A 13,024-nucleotide genomic window follows, 5' to 3' on the forward strand; every position below is an offset into this window, starting at 1 on the left:
TATGAATATTAAAATACATGTGTATTTCTATATTTTAATATGTATATTCAAATATTGAATTCTGTATGTTTTTTACACTTCTAAAGGAAAGATTCCATGTGATAAATGTGCTGAAGACTTAGGGTATCATATCATTCACCCTAACAAGAGCACCAAAAAATCATGCCACAAACTTCAGACATGAATTAATCTTCCATCAGAGTGTAAAAACTGCCCTTGCCTTGATTCTGATTGCATAGAGTTGCAAATCTCAATCATGATTTCTCCTTGACTACAGGAGAGACTCTGCTTATATCATGGGCAGGCAATAGACCAATTGTTTCTTATTGTATTAACCACACTTGGTAGTTCAGAGTTCTTATGATATTTTTGAATTCACATATAGCTAGTAATAGACCCCACATTCTTCTCACCATAATCATCTGCACACGTATATGGTGCGTGTCTTTCTGATGATACAAACGTTTTCTACCTCAATCATAGCATCTCTTCAATCGGGCCAGGCATGTTGGCTCATGCCTGTAATCCCAGCACTTTGGGAGGCTAAGGAAAGCCGGTCACCTGAGGTCAGCAGTTTGAGACCAGCCTGGCCAACATGGTCAAACCTCCTCTCTACCAAAAAAACAAAAATTAGCTTGCCCTGGTAGCAGGCATCTGTAATCCTAGCTACTTGGGAGGCTGAGGCATGAGAATTGCTTAAACCAGGCGGGTGGAGGTTGCAGTGAGCTGAGATTGCGCCACTGCAGTCCAGCCTGGGAGACAGAGCGAGCCTCTTGTCTAAAAAACAAATATATATATTTTATAAAATAAATATATATATCAATTTATACATAATTTTATATAAAAATATATGAAAATGTGTGTGCGTGTATATATACATCTTCAATTTCTGTGTACCAACTTTATTTCTCCACACATTAAATAATTAGTCACCTCCAAACTTAAGCAGTGTTGTGCCTAGAAGTGGAATGTACTATTGGCTACTCTGGAAAATTGTTTTTCCCCCTCTGGAGATAAAAACTCCAATATGTGGACATTTAACCCATTCCACATGCTTTTCTTACAATATGACATCGACGTTCTTCTTTTGAGAGGTTAGTTTACGTTGCCTTTCCTTGAATCTGGGCAGAGCGTTATAACTGCTTCTGCCAAAAGGGTGCAGCAGAAGTGATGCTGCACGCTTTCCGAGGCTAGATCATGAAAGGGAAACACTACTTTTCCCCTTCTCTCTCATGATACATACTTTGGAGTTGTGGGGCCACCATATTAAGCTACTTCACAGCCACACTGTGGAGACCAGGGAAAACATGACATGGAGATAGAAAAAGATGTTCGAGAAGCCCTGGCTACTCCAGCCACTAGCCACAGCCACATTTTCATCAACTAAGCAACCGATAAGTGAAGAAATCTTCGAAATGGCTGTAACCACAGCTGCTCTCTGATTTTAGCCTTGAGGGACCTCATGAAACTCTCAGCCAGAAAATCCCATCTGAGTAGCTTCTAATTTCTTGATTTCTAATTTCTAATTTCTTGACCCACAGAAACCGTGAAACATAGTAAACTGCTGTTGTTTTAAAATACTAAATACTGTGATAATTTGTTGTTCAATTATAAGTAACACAGCTCCAAGAAATACATGCACTTTGGGGACAAAAATATATAAAATTCATACATTTAAAATTTGTTTTAATCCTTTTTTCTTTAAAAATGTGCCTGAAAATCCCTTTAATTTCCCTTATTAGTTTGGTATGTCCTTAATTTTATTTATTTTTATTATACTTCCAAGTTCTAGGGTACATGTGCACAACGTGCAGGCTTGTTACATATGTATAATGTACCATGTTGGTGTGCTGTACCCATTAACTCGTCATTTACATTATGTGTATCTCCTAATGCTATCCCTCCCCCCGTCCCCTCCCCACAATAGGACCCGGTGTGTGATGTTCCCCTTCCTGTGTCCAAGTGATCTCATTGTTCAATTCCCACCTATGAGTGAGAACATGCGGTGTTTTGATTTTCCGTTCTTGTGATAGTTAGCTGAGAATGGTTTCCAGCTGCATCCATGTCCCTACAAAGGGCACAAACCTATCCTTTTTTATGGCTGCATAGTATCCCATGGTGTGTATGTGCCACATTTTCTTAATCCAGTCTGTCACTGTTGATTCCAAGTCTTTGCTACTGTGAATACTGCTGCAATATACATACGTGTGCATGTGTCTTTATAGCAGCATGATTTATAATCCTTTGGGAATCTTAGTGTTCTTCCTCTTGTGTTGCTGATATTTGATAGCAAATATATGTAGCTCTCCACTTCTATAACCTGTAAATTCAGTCTTTGCAATTTTTAATTCTAGTTGGTTGTGAATTCAAGTTACCATGACACACACTAAAATGTAAGTTCAGTGAAAGCAGATGTATTTTATTTAATGTGATACTTTGGGTTGCCTATACTTAAGCGTGACACGTAGCATAGAACATATAACTCTTAATTGAATAATAAAACACTTAGATTGCAATATGTATGGACACTTAGATCATAATCTTTGTTATGTTCAAAATCATAGTTTTAGCAATTAAGTTTAGCTGTTTTGTAACCATCTTGTGATCAGTGTTTAGCTTGTCTAATAGACCAACTTATTTTTCAAAAAAATTATCAGTTTTTGCTATCCAGTGTGATGTCAGCAAATGTGATGTTTGAGATAAATAAGACAATAGGAGCTTCTTCTGTTTCAAAACCCCACAGTATTCTCTCTAAACAGACTTATTCACAGCTGGCTGTCTAGTCATAGATATTTCTACCCAGTAGGTGTGATTATTTGTTATTTGATTATTTTGTTGGTGGTGGTGGTGGTGTTGCATTTGTTTTTGAGATGGAGTCTCACTCTGTTGCCCGGGCTGGAGTGCAGTGGCAGGATCTCAGCTCACTGCAACCCTCACCTCCCGAGTTCAAGCGATTCTCTTGCCTCAGCCTCTCAAATCGCTGGGATTACAGGCGCCCACTACTAACCCCAGCTAATTTTTTGTATTTTTAGTAGTGACGGGGTTTCACCATGTTGGCCAGAATAGTCTCGATCTCCTGACTTCATGATCCACTCACTTTGGCCTCCCAAAGTGCTGGGATTACAGGCATGAGCCACCATGTCCCAGTCAGGTGCGATTATTTAAATAACACTCAACCAATTAAGCCACCACATGTATGTGTGGAATGTTTGGGTTGAATCTACTACAGTACAGGTAACAAGTGCAGATACAAAATGCGATCTTCGTTACCACTGAAACTTATATTCAAAAATTTGAAAATGAGTTAGCCAGTATTCTGGAACAAGAAAGGACAGGAATCACTAAAAATATGTTTATATAAGAGGAGAGTACTGTAGCCATAGATGGAGCCACAGAGGAGGTGGATTAGTAGAGAAAAGGATAGGTGCCTGGGTGAAAATGAGCAGCAGAAAGAAAACAAATGGGGAGTAGAAAGAAAACTGCCTTGTCTCAAGGCAAAGTTGGCTTACTATAAAGGCTCTCTCTGAAGAGTATAGACTGGCCGGAACTCAAATGTCAGTTCTTAAAACAATCACTTGGGTTGAGAAATAAGTGTATGGCCATCTCATAGTAACCTCAAAGGCACAGTGAGTGAGGTGAAGAATGGGATGGCAGAATCACCATGTGAACAGTCTGAACATCTTTCTTCTTATTCAACCAGTGCAGACATATTCTTCCTTATTCAGCACAGCGTGTCTGGGAGACAAACTGGCAATGTGCTTGAGAGTCTGGTTAAGTAATTTTCCCCATTTATTTCACATACATAAATGAATGACTGTTGGGTGTGAATAACAGCAAGCACAGAGTGACACTAAGGATCAATTTTATGGAACATTTTACAATCGTTTTCATAGGAGTCCCCACTGTTTCTTTACATTATCTGTATGCCACCCCATACAGAAAATGCTGGATGCTTGGAGAAAATAGTCTTTTGTTGTTGATTTCCTGGTGAACTGTTGTCACTTTTTAAATAGTAGAGCTAGTGTAAGATTTTTGATGTTCAGTTTGTGTAAGCAAAGGTCTATGTAGGATTGTTGGACTTTAAAATTAACAGTTTATTCAAGTTATAAATTACCTTGATTATCTGAGGTTGTGTAAGGCAAAATACATAATTTATTGTTTTACTTATTAATTTAGATTTTTAAAAATCTCTGATGAATATTAAATTAATGCAGTTAGAAATAATTAAATTTACTTAAACAATCTTATCATTTGTAACTTAATTACATTCCTTAGGCCTTATAAACTTCATTTATAAATATCATGTTTTCATTTCATGTCAAGTACTTCCAATACCTAATGAAGCAAACAAAACAAAATTCCTGAAATAATTCAATAATTTTTAAGTCTAAGATGTGAGTTTTCTTTCTTTTTTCTGTTAATCTGAAGACATTATCATTTTTCGTAGTACAGTTTTGTTTAAACTTCTTTTAATTCGTGTGTCTAAAAATTATTTATTTTCCTTTATTTTTTGAGGAAGAAGTCTCGGTCTGTTACCCAGGCTGGAGTGCAGTGGTATGCTCTCAGCTCACTGCAACCCGCTTTCTGGTTTCAAGTGATTCTCCTGCCTCAGCCTCCCAAGTAGCTGGGATTACAGGTGTCCGCCACTGTGCCCAGCTAGTTTTTGTATGTTTAGCTGAAATGGGGTTTTACCATGTTGGCAAGGTTGGTCTCAAAACTCCTGACCTCAAATGATCCGCCCCCATCGGGTTCCCAAAGTGCTGGGCTTACAGGCATGAAATACCACACCTGGCCTATTTTCCTTTATTTTAAAAGGATACTTTCACTGTATATAGAAACCTGGAGCTAGCCACCCCAACCCCAAAACTTTAAAGATATTGCTCCACTGTATTTTGGCATCTATTGTATATCAGAAGAAGTCAGCTGAGATTATTTCCTTCCCTTCATGTAATGTGTTGTTTGATTCTGACCGTTTCCAGGTTCCATGTTCATCTTTGGTTTTTAGCTGTATAACTATGATGGGTCTAGGTGTTTTTTTTGTTGTTGTTTTTGGTTTTTTTTTGTGAGGTTCGCTGGGTTTTTTTGTTTTCAATTTGTAAGCTTGCATTTTTTTTTTTTTTTTTTTTTTTGAGACGGAGTCTCGCTCTGTCGCCCAGGCTGGAGTGCAGTGGCCGGATCTCGGCTCACTGCAAGCTCCGCCTTCTGGGCTCTCGCCATTCTCCTGCCTCAGCCTCCCGAGTAGCTGGGACTACAGGCGCCGCCACCTCACCCGGCTGGTGTTTTCGTATTTTTTTTAGTAGAGACGGGGTTTCACCGGGTTAGCCAGGATGGTCTTGATCTCCTGACCTCGTCATCCGCCCGTCTCGGCCTCCCAATTTAGCAAACTTTTAGCCCGTTTCTTCAGTTTTTCTTCTTCTCTATCTCCTGTCCTCATAGAATTTCAGTTATGGATATGATATGTTAGATCTCTTGCTAATGTCCCAGAGATTACAGAATTCATGACTTTGTTTTTTTCTGTCTTAGATTAGACAGAATCTGATAGATTGAGTCTGTTGATCTATCTTCAGAATTCTGACAGGATTCTGGTTAATTTCTGTTGATCTGCCTTCAAATTTCCAGACCCTTTTTCAGGCATCTCCAATATGGTGTTAAGAAGCCAATCTAAGGCCGGGCACAGTGACTCACACCTGTAATCCCAGAACGTTGGGAGACCAAGGCAAATGGATCACCTGAGGTCAGGAATTTGAGACCAACCTGACCAATATGGTGAAACCCTGTCTCTACTGAAAATACAAAAACCAGCTGAGCATTGTGGTGCATGCCTGTAATTGCAGCTACTCAGGAAGCTGAGGCAGAAGAATCACTTGAACCTGGGAGGCAAATGTTGCAGTGAACCATGATCATGCCACTGCACTCTAGCCTGGGAAAAAAAGAAACCTTTGTCCAAAAAAAAAAAAAAAAAAAAACCCCACAAAAAACCCCAAAGAAGCCCATCTAGTACATTTTAAATTTAAAATACTGTACTTCTGTTACAGAATTTACATTTACTCTTTCATATAGCTTTCATTTATCTGCTGTTACTCTGAATGTGTTCACTCATGATAGTAAATTTATCCCTATGTTTGTGAATATATTTATAAGAGACTATAAAATCCTTTGTCAGCTAACCTCTGAGGACTTGGAGAAACTGAAACTCTCATACACTGCTGGTGGGAGTTTAAATTGGTACAACTCCTTTAAAACAGGCTTTGGCAATATCTGTCCCATGAAGCATACACATCTTCCATGACACAGCTATTTGACTTCTAAGTGTACACTGAAAAGAAATAAATATATCTCTGAAAGAAGAAAAACAAAAGTATTTATACTATCAATTGCAATAATTGAAATCTGAAAAATCTCAGATATCCATTTATCAAATTATAATTATATAAGCTAGTATATTAAAGCAATGTATATTAAACATCAAAATAAATGAACATACTGCTTCCACATGCAAGGTTTTGGTAAACATTAAAATCTTTCATTTAAATGAGCCAGATACTGACTAATCTATATTGTTAGAATAAATTTAGAAATTTGTGGATTTTTTTTTGATCCTGGAAATTTAGGATTTGGTGGTTTTTTTAAATTGTTTTTGCTTTTTTGACTAATATGGGGAAGGCATAAACAAAGCTTCTTGGTTGCTGCTGTGATTTAGATGTTTGTGTCCTTCTCAAAAATCATGTTAAAATGTAATCCTCAATTATGGGGTCTTAAGAGGTGGGATATCTGGGGAAGTGATTAGACCATGAGAGCTCTGTCCTCCTGACTGGAATTAATATCTTTATAAAACAAGTGCGAGGGAGCCATTTAGCCCTTCTTGCCTCTCTACTTTCTGCCATGTGAGAATGAAACAAGAAGACCTTCACCAGACACTGAATGCTGATGTCTTTATCTTGGACTTCCCAGTCTTCAGAACGGTGAGAAACACACTTCTGTTGTTTATAAATTACCCAACCTGTGGTATTGTTACAGCACTGGAAAAAGACAGTTGCTATTAATATTTTAATAATCTGGGAAATAGTTACATGCATATTTTGTAACGAATCATCAAGTTGTACACTTTTCTGTATATCACTTATCTTTGTTATAAAAAGGCTGACATAAAAATAAAAGATAGGCCACATCCTTATTTACCCCTTCCCCTTTCCTGCTGCCGGAATGTGAATGAGATGGTTGGAGTCATCTTGGACCATGTTGTGAAGTACTAAGTATCAAATAACAGTAGATGGAATATGTGGATACGCATAAACTAACATAGATTTATATTCTGTATGAGAGAGGTAAACTTCTATCTTATCAAAAATAAAAATATATGTATCTATCAATGGAACAGTTGTGCTATCTAAAGTTAGTTGATAATATTTTGTAAATAATTTATTACCTGATACAGTTGCTAACTTAGGGAACTGAAATTGTTCCATGTCCAGAGATTTTATGGTAAGACGTAAATCCTGCGTAAGTCTGCAGTTATTTTTTTCAACACAGAAAAATGTATTAACACTCTTCTTACAATTGTACTTCATGGTTCAGTGCATATATCACATTCCCCCTTACAAAGTGTCTTCCAACTGGTGCTGGAATTGCCTTCAGTATTCAAATGCATTATTTTATAAGGTCATCTATACCAGAGTGATTGAGGATATGATGATATCAATTAATTCTGTGAGAATCAATTTTGCTAAAGGCAATTTTCTTGGTATAAAGCAACATTGTTTGGGCCATGATGATTGCCAAAGAGACACTCAGTAAGTCCAATAGTATTCTGGGGAAGATAAACCTATGTCCCACATAAGTGATGATTCCACTACCAAAAATGAAAGAAAGGTGAAAATATCTATAAATCTCCATTTGACATATGTTTTATCTGGACAGAAAACAGTGGGAACTGGGGAGTCACACTTGATTATCCTTTCACCAGGATCAATTGTAGCAATTCCATTTCATATTGGTCATTTGCTTTAGCAAATTAACACAGCACCCAGTACCTGAAATATAGCTTCTGATCTAATGAATGTATATTTCTTATAAAAGATAGAACCTCGGAAACAGTTATCTTACCCAAAGATTAAAGTATCCTGCCAAAACCTCTGTCACATAATTAGTCTCAAACCAGAAGTCCTATTTATATAGCCCAAAGGATATAATTTTGATCCTCAACATTGATGTATATATTCCCATGTTATGAAAATATCTACTTACGAAAAAATATATACTTATAAAATGTTTATGAAAATATTTTAAAAACCCAATGTGATTATTTTAAAACAGTCCTATAGGTAATAATTTACTATATCCATGTAATCGTCCCCAAAAGGAGAAACTGTATGCAGTCAATGGTGTGGGAAAAAACTTAGAGTTTCATGCGTATTTTTTGCCTAAAAGGAAAAGTTGAAGCATTAATATTTACTATGTTCAGAATAAGGATTGACACTACCACTTTCACTCATTACAGATGCCAGAGGGTCACATGGCCTAGATTTTGGATTCTGGTGGAAACACAGGGAAAATCACAGTGCAAGGGGTTATAACTGACACCACATGTTAATGAGCTTCCTTCATATTGCAATGCATTTTTATTTCTGTACTGTGGAATAGATGTGTTCTTATGTTTTTAAAATAAGATTTTTACCCTTTCCAGACTGTGAGATAGTGGAAGGGAATAGGTGGGGATGGTTAGCAGATACAAAAATTAGTTAGAAGAATAAATAAGATATAGTATTTGATAGTACAACAGGATGATATAGTTAATATTAAGAGTAATTTAATTATACATTTGGATTGTTTACAACACATAAAATAAATGCTTCAAGTGATGAATACCCATTTACCCTGATGTGATTATTACATATTGTATGCCTGCATCAAAATATCCCTAAATATATACTATGAACCCACAAAAAAATTTAAAAATTAGAAATTAAGGGGTTTTATGTAGGAGACACTTTAAAAGATAATATAAAGAATAAATGATGAGTATAAGCTATTTTATATCACATAGTAATTATTCTGTGGTAAAAAATTTTTAGATATCAAGTGAAAGTAGGCAATTTTTAAAATGTATTGTAAAAAGAAAAACCCAATTATTTTGATTTTGTAGGCACTTCTATAAAAAAGGGTCAACAGTATTTTGCTATCCTGCATATATTAAATCACACACACACACCCAACTTTCAGGCACACTCAAATACACATACACAACACCATTAAAGGCCCCAAAGCCAACATCTTAACAATAATTAAGCGGCCATAACTTCTTCTTGAAAGAAACTCATGCTATAGATATAAACTTCTGTTTGGAAAATATCTAATTGTACTTGTTAGTTGCATAAACACGATGGGTGAGCTTAAATATAAACATCTTATACTTAAAATTTTATGTTTGAATAATTTTTAGTATAATAAAATTATTTAAAAATAATTTTTTCTTTTCCCATACATTTACAGTCGAATTTAGAGAATGTTGACAGTTTATTTGGTGTAAGCTTCAACAAAATCTTTGTAAAGCCAGTAGGTAAATATTGGTAAATAGATTAGTGTGATTCAAATAAGCACAGAGGAGGAGGAGGTTCTTCCACTTGCATTTCTGTGTTTGCTTGTCTGTTTTTCCCCAGTTACTACAGCTTTAAAAAAGTTCAAATCACTGGATTATAAAGGAATTTCAAAAATTAAAGAAGTATTTCAAATCAAGTGTTTATATATAATATTTAAAATCATTGTCTTTACTTTAAATCTGATGTTTGAGCATATATTATTACATATATAAGATTAAAGAATTTGTACAATCAGAAATGACAACAGTGACATTATGACCAATCTAATAGAAATACAAAAGATCCTCAGAGGCTATTATGAACACCTCTAAACACACAAACTACAAAATCTAGAGAAAATGGATAAATCCCTGGAAACACACAAACTTCTGAGATTAAATCAAAAAGAAATTTAAACCCTAAATAGATCAATATCAAGTTCCAAAATTGTATCAGTAATAAAAAAACCTACCAATGAAAAAGAGCCCTGTACCAGATTGATCCATAGCTGAATTATTCTAGACGTACAAAGAAAAGCTAGTACCAGTTCTACAGAAACTATTCCAGAAAATTGAGAAGGAAGCACTTCTCCCTAAATCATTCTATAAAGCTAGCTTCAGTCTTATACAAAAATCTGGCAAAGACACACACACAAAAAACTACAGGGACAATATCCCTGATAAACACAGATGCAAAAATCCTGAACAAAGTTCAGACAAACCTATTCCAGCAGCACATCAAAAAGTTAATTTGCTGTAATCAGGTAGGCTTTATTTCTGAGATGAAAATTGGTTCAACATATGCAAATCAATAAATGTAATTCACCACATAAACAGAATTTAAAACAAAAACCATGTGCCCATCTCAACAGATGCAGGAAAAAAAAAAAAACCTTTTGACACAATTGAACATCCCTTCATGATAAAAACCTCAACAAGCTAGGCATTGAAAGAACTTATATTAAACATTAAGAGCCATCTATGACAAATGTATAGCCCAACATTATATTGAATAAGCAAAAGATGGAAGCATTCCCTTTGAGAATAGAAATAAGACAAGAAAGCCCACTCTCACTGCTGGTATTCAATATACTACTGGAAGTCCCAGTCAGAGCAGTCAGGCAAGAGAAAGAAATAAAAAGCATCCAAATAAGAAAACAAATCAAATTATCTTTCTTCACTGATAGTATGATTCTATACCTAGAAATTCTAAAGGTTCTACCAAAAGACTTCTAGAACTGATAAACAACTTGAGTAAAGTTTTAGGATACAAAATCAGCATACAAAAAGCAGTAACATTTCTACACACCAGAAATGTTCAAGCTGAGAGCCAAATCAAGAACACAATCACATATACAATATCTACACACACAAAATACCTAGGAATACATGTAGCCAAGAAGGTGAAACATCTTCACAAGGATAACTACAATACGTGGCTAAAAGAAATTACAGATGACACAAACAAATGGAAAAATATCCCACGCTCATGGATCGAAAGAATCAATATTGTTAAAGTTGCCATACTGACCACAGCACTCTATAGGTCCAATGCTGTTTCTATCAAACTAACGATGTAATTTTTCACAGAACTAGAAGAGCCCAGATTGCCAAAGCAATCCTAAGTAAAAAGAACAAAGACAGAAGCATCACACGAGCCAACTTCAAACTATACTATAAAGCTACAGTAACCAAAACAGCATAATATTGTTACAGAGACAGACACACAGACCAATGAAATAGAATAGAGAGTTCAGGAATAAAGCCACACACCCAGAACCAAACATCCGGTTTTTGAAAAAGATGACAAAAATAAGCAATAGGAAAAGAATCCCAGTTCAATAAATGGTGCTGGAATAATTAGCTACCAGAAGAGTGAAACTAGATATTTACCTTTCACCACAAATTAAAAAAAATCACAAAATGCATTAAAGATCTAAAGATTTAAATGAAAGATCTCAAACTATAAAAATCTCAGAAGGAAGTATAGAAAACACCATTCAGAACACTGGCCTTGGGAAAGATGTAATGACTAAGTCCTCAAGAGCAATGGCAACAAAACCAAAAATTGACAAGTTGGGCCTAATTAAGTGCTTCCGCACAGCAAAAGAAATTATCAACACAATAAACAAACAACCCATGGAATGTCAGAAAGTATTCACTACCTATGCATCCAACAAAGGTCTAATATCCAGAATCTATAATGAACTTAAATAATTCAACATATAAAACAAATAACCCCATTAAAAAGTGGGCACAGGCCATGAACAGACACTTCTCAAAAGATGACATACACATGGCCAGTAAATATATGAAAAAAAAATCCTCAGCATCATTAATCATCAGTGAAATGCAAATCAAAATTGCAGTGAGATACCATTTCCCATCAGTCAGGGTGACCGTTATTAAAAAGTCAAAAAATACAGAGGCTTGTGAGCCTGCAGGGAAAAGATGATACTTACATAGTGCTGGTAGGAATGGAAATTAGTTCAGCCACTGTGAAAAGCAGTTTGGAAGTATCTCAAAAAACTTAAAATAGAGCTACCATTTGACCCAGCAATCCCATTACCGGGAATATATCCACAGAAAAATGAATGGTTCTACCAAAAAGACACATACACTTGTATGCTCATTGAGGCACTATTCACAATAGCAAAAACATGGAATCAGCCTAGGTGCTCATCAACTTGAGTGAATTGGATAAAGAAAATGTGGTACATATACATCATGGAATATTAGGCAGCCATAAAAAATAATTATGTCTTTTACAGCAACATGAATGTAGCTGCAGTCCATAATCCTAAAGGAATTAACACAGTAACAGACAACCAAATACCACATGTTTGCACTTACAAGCACAGTGGGAGCTGAACACTGGGTACTCATGGATCCAAAGATGTCAACAATATACACTGTGGGTGACTGGAAAGGAGACAAAGAAAGGGGAGTAAAGGTTGAAAAACTACCTAGTGGGTACTACAGTCACTACCTGGGTGACAGGATCATTCAGACCTCAAATCTCACACACAATATACTCATGTAACAAACCTGCAGATGTGCTCCCTGCATCTAAAATAAAAGCTGAAATTATTTCTAAAAATTTGTACATACATATAATTTAAAAATATATGCATACATTGGTTGTTAAATTAGTTTTAATTTTATATTGATATGGATGTATGGGCAACATCATTTTGCAATGGATACAGTCTTTGTCACCCTATGGTACACACATCAATTTATTCAACAAGAACTTTTAATTGCCTATTATAGAACCCTGTAGTACCACTATTAGCTTGGCACAATGGGGAGCAATTTTCTAAAACACATCTAACTACTAATTATGTATTTATTTCTATATAAAAAACCTTTAATATGTTGAATTTTATTTTAAAGATAATTGATATTAAATCAAAATTATATAACTTAAATGTTAATAACAGATATTTT

Source organism: Rhinopithecus bieti, unplaced genomic scaffold (assembly GCF_001698545.2).
Source record: "Rhinopithecus bieti isolate Rb0 unplaced genomic scaffold, ASM169854v2 scaffold_1295, whole genome shotgun sequence".
NCBI lineage: Eukaryota > Metazoa > Chordata > Mammalia > Primates > Cercopithecidae > Rhinopithecus > Rhinopithecus bieti.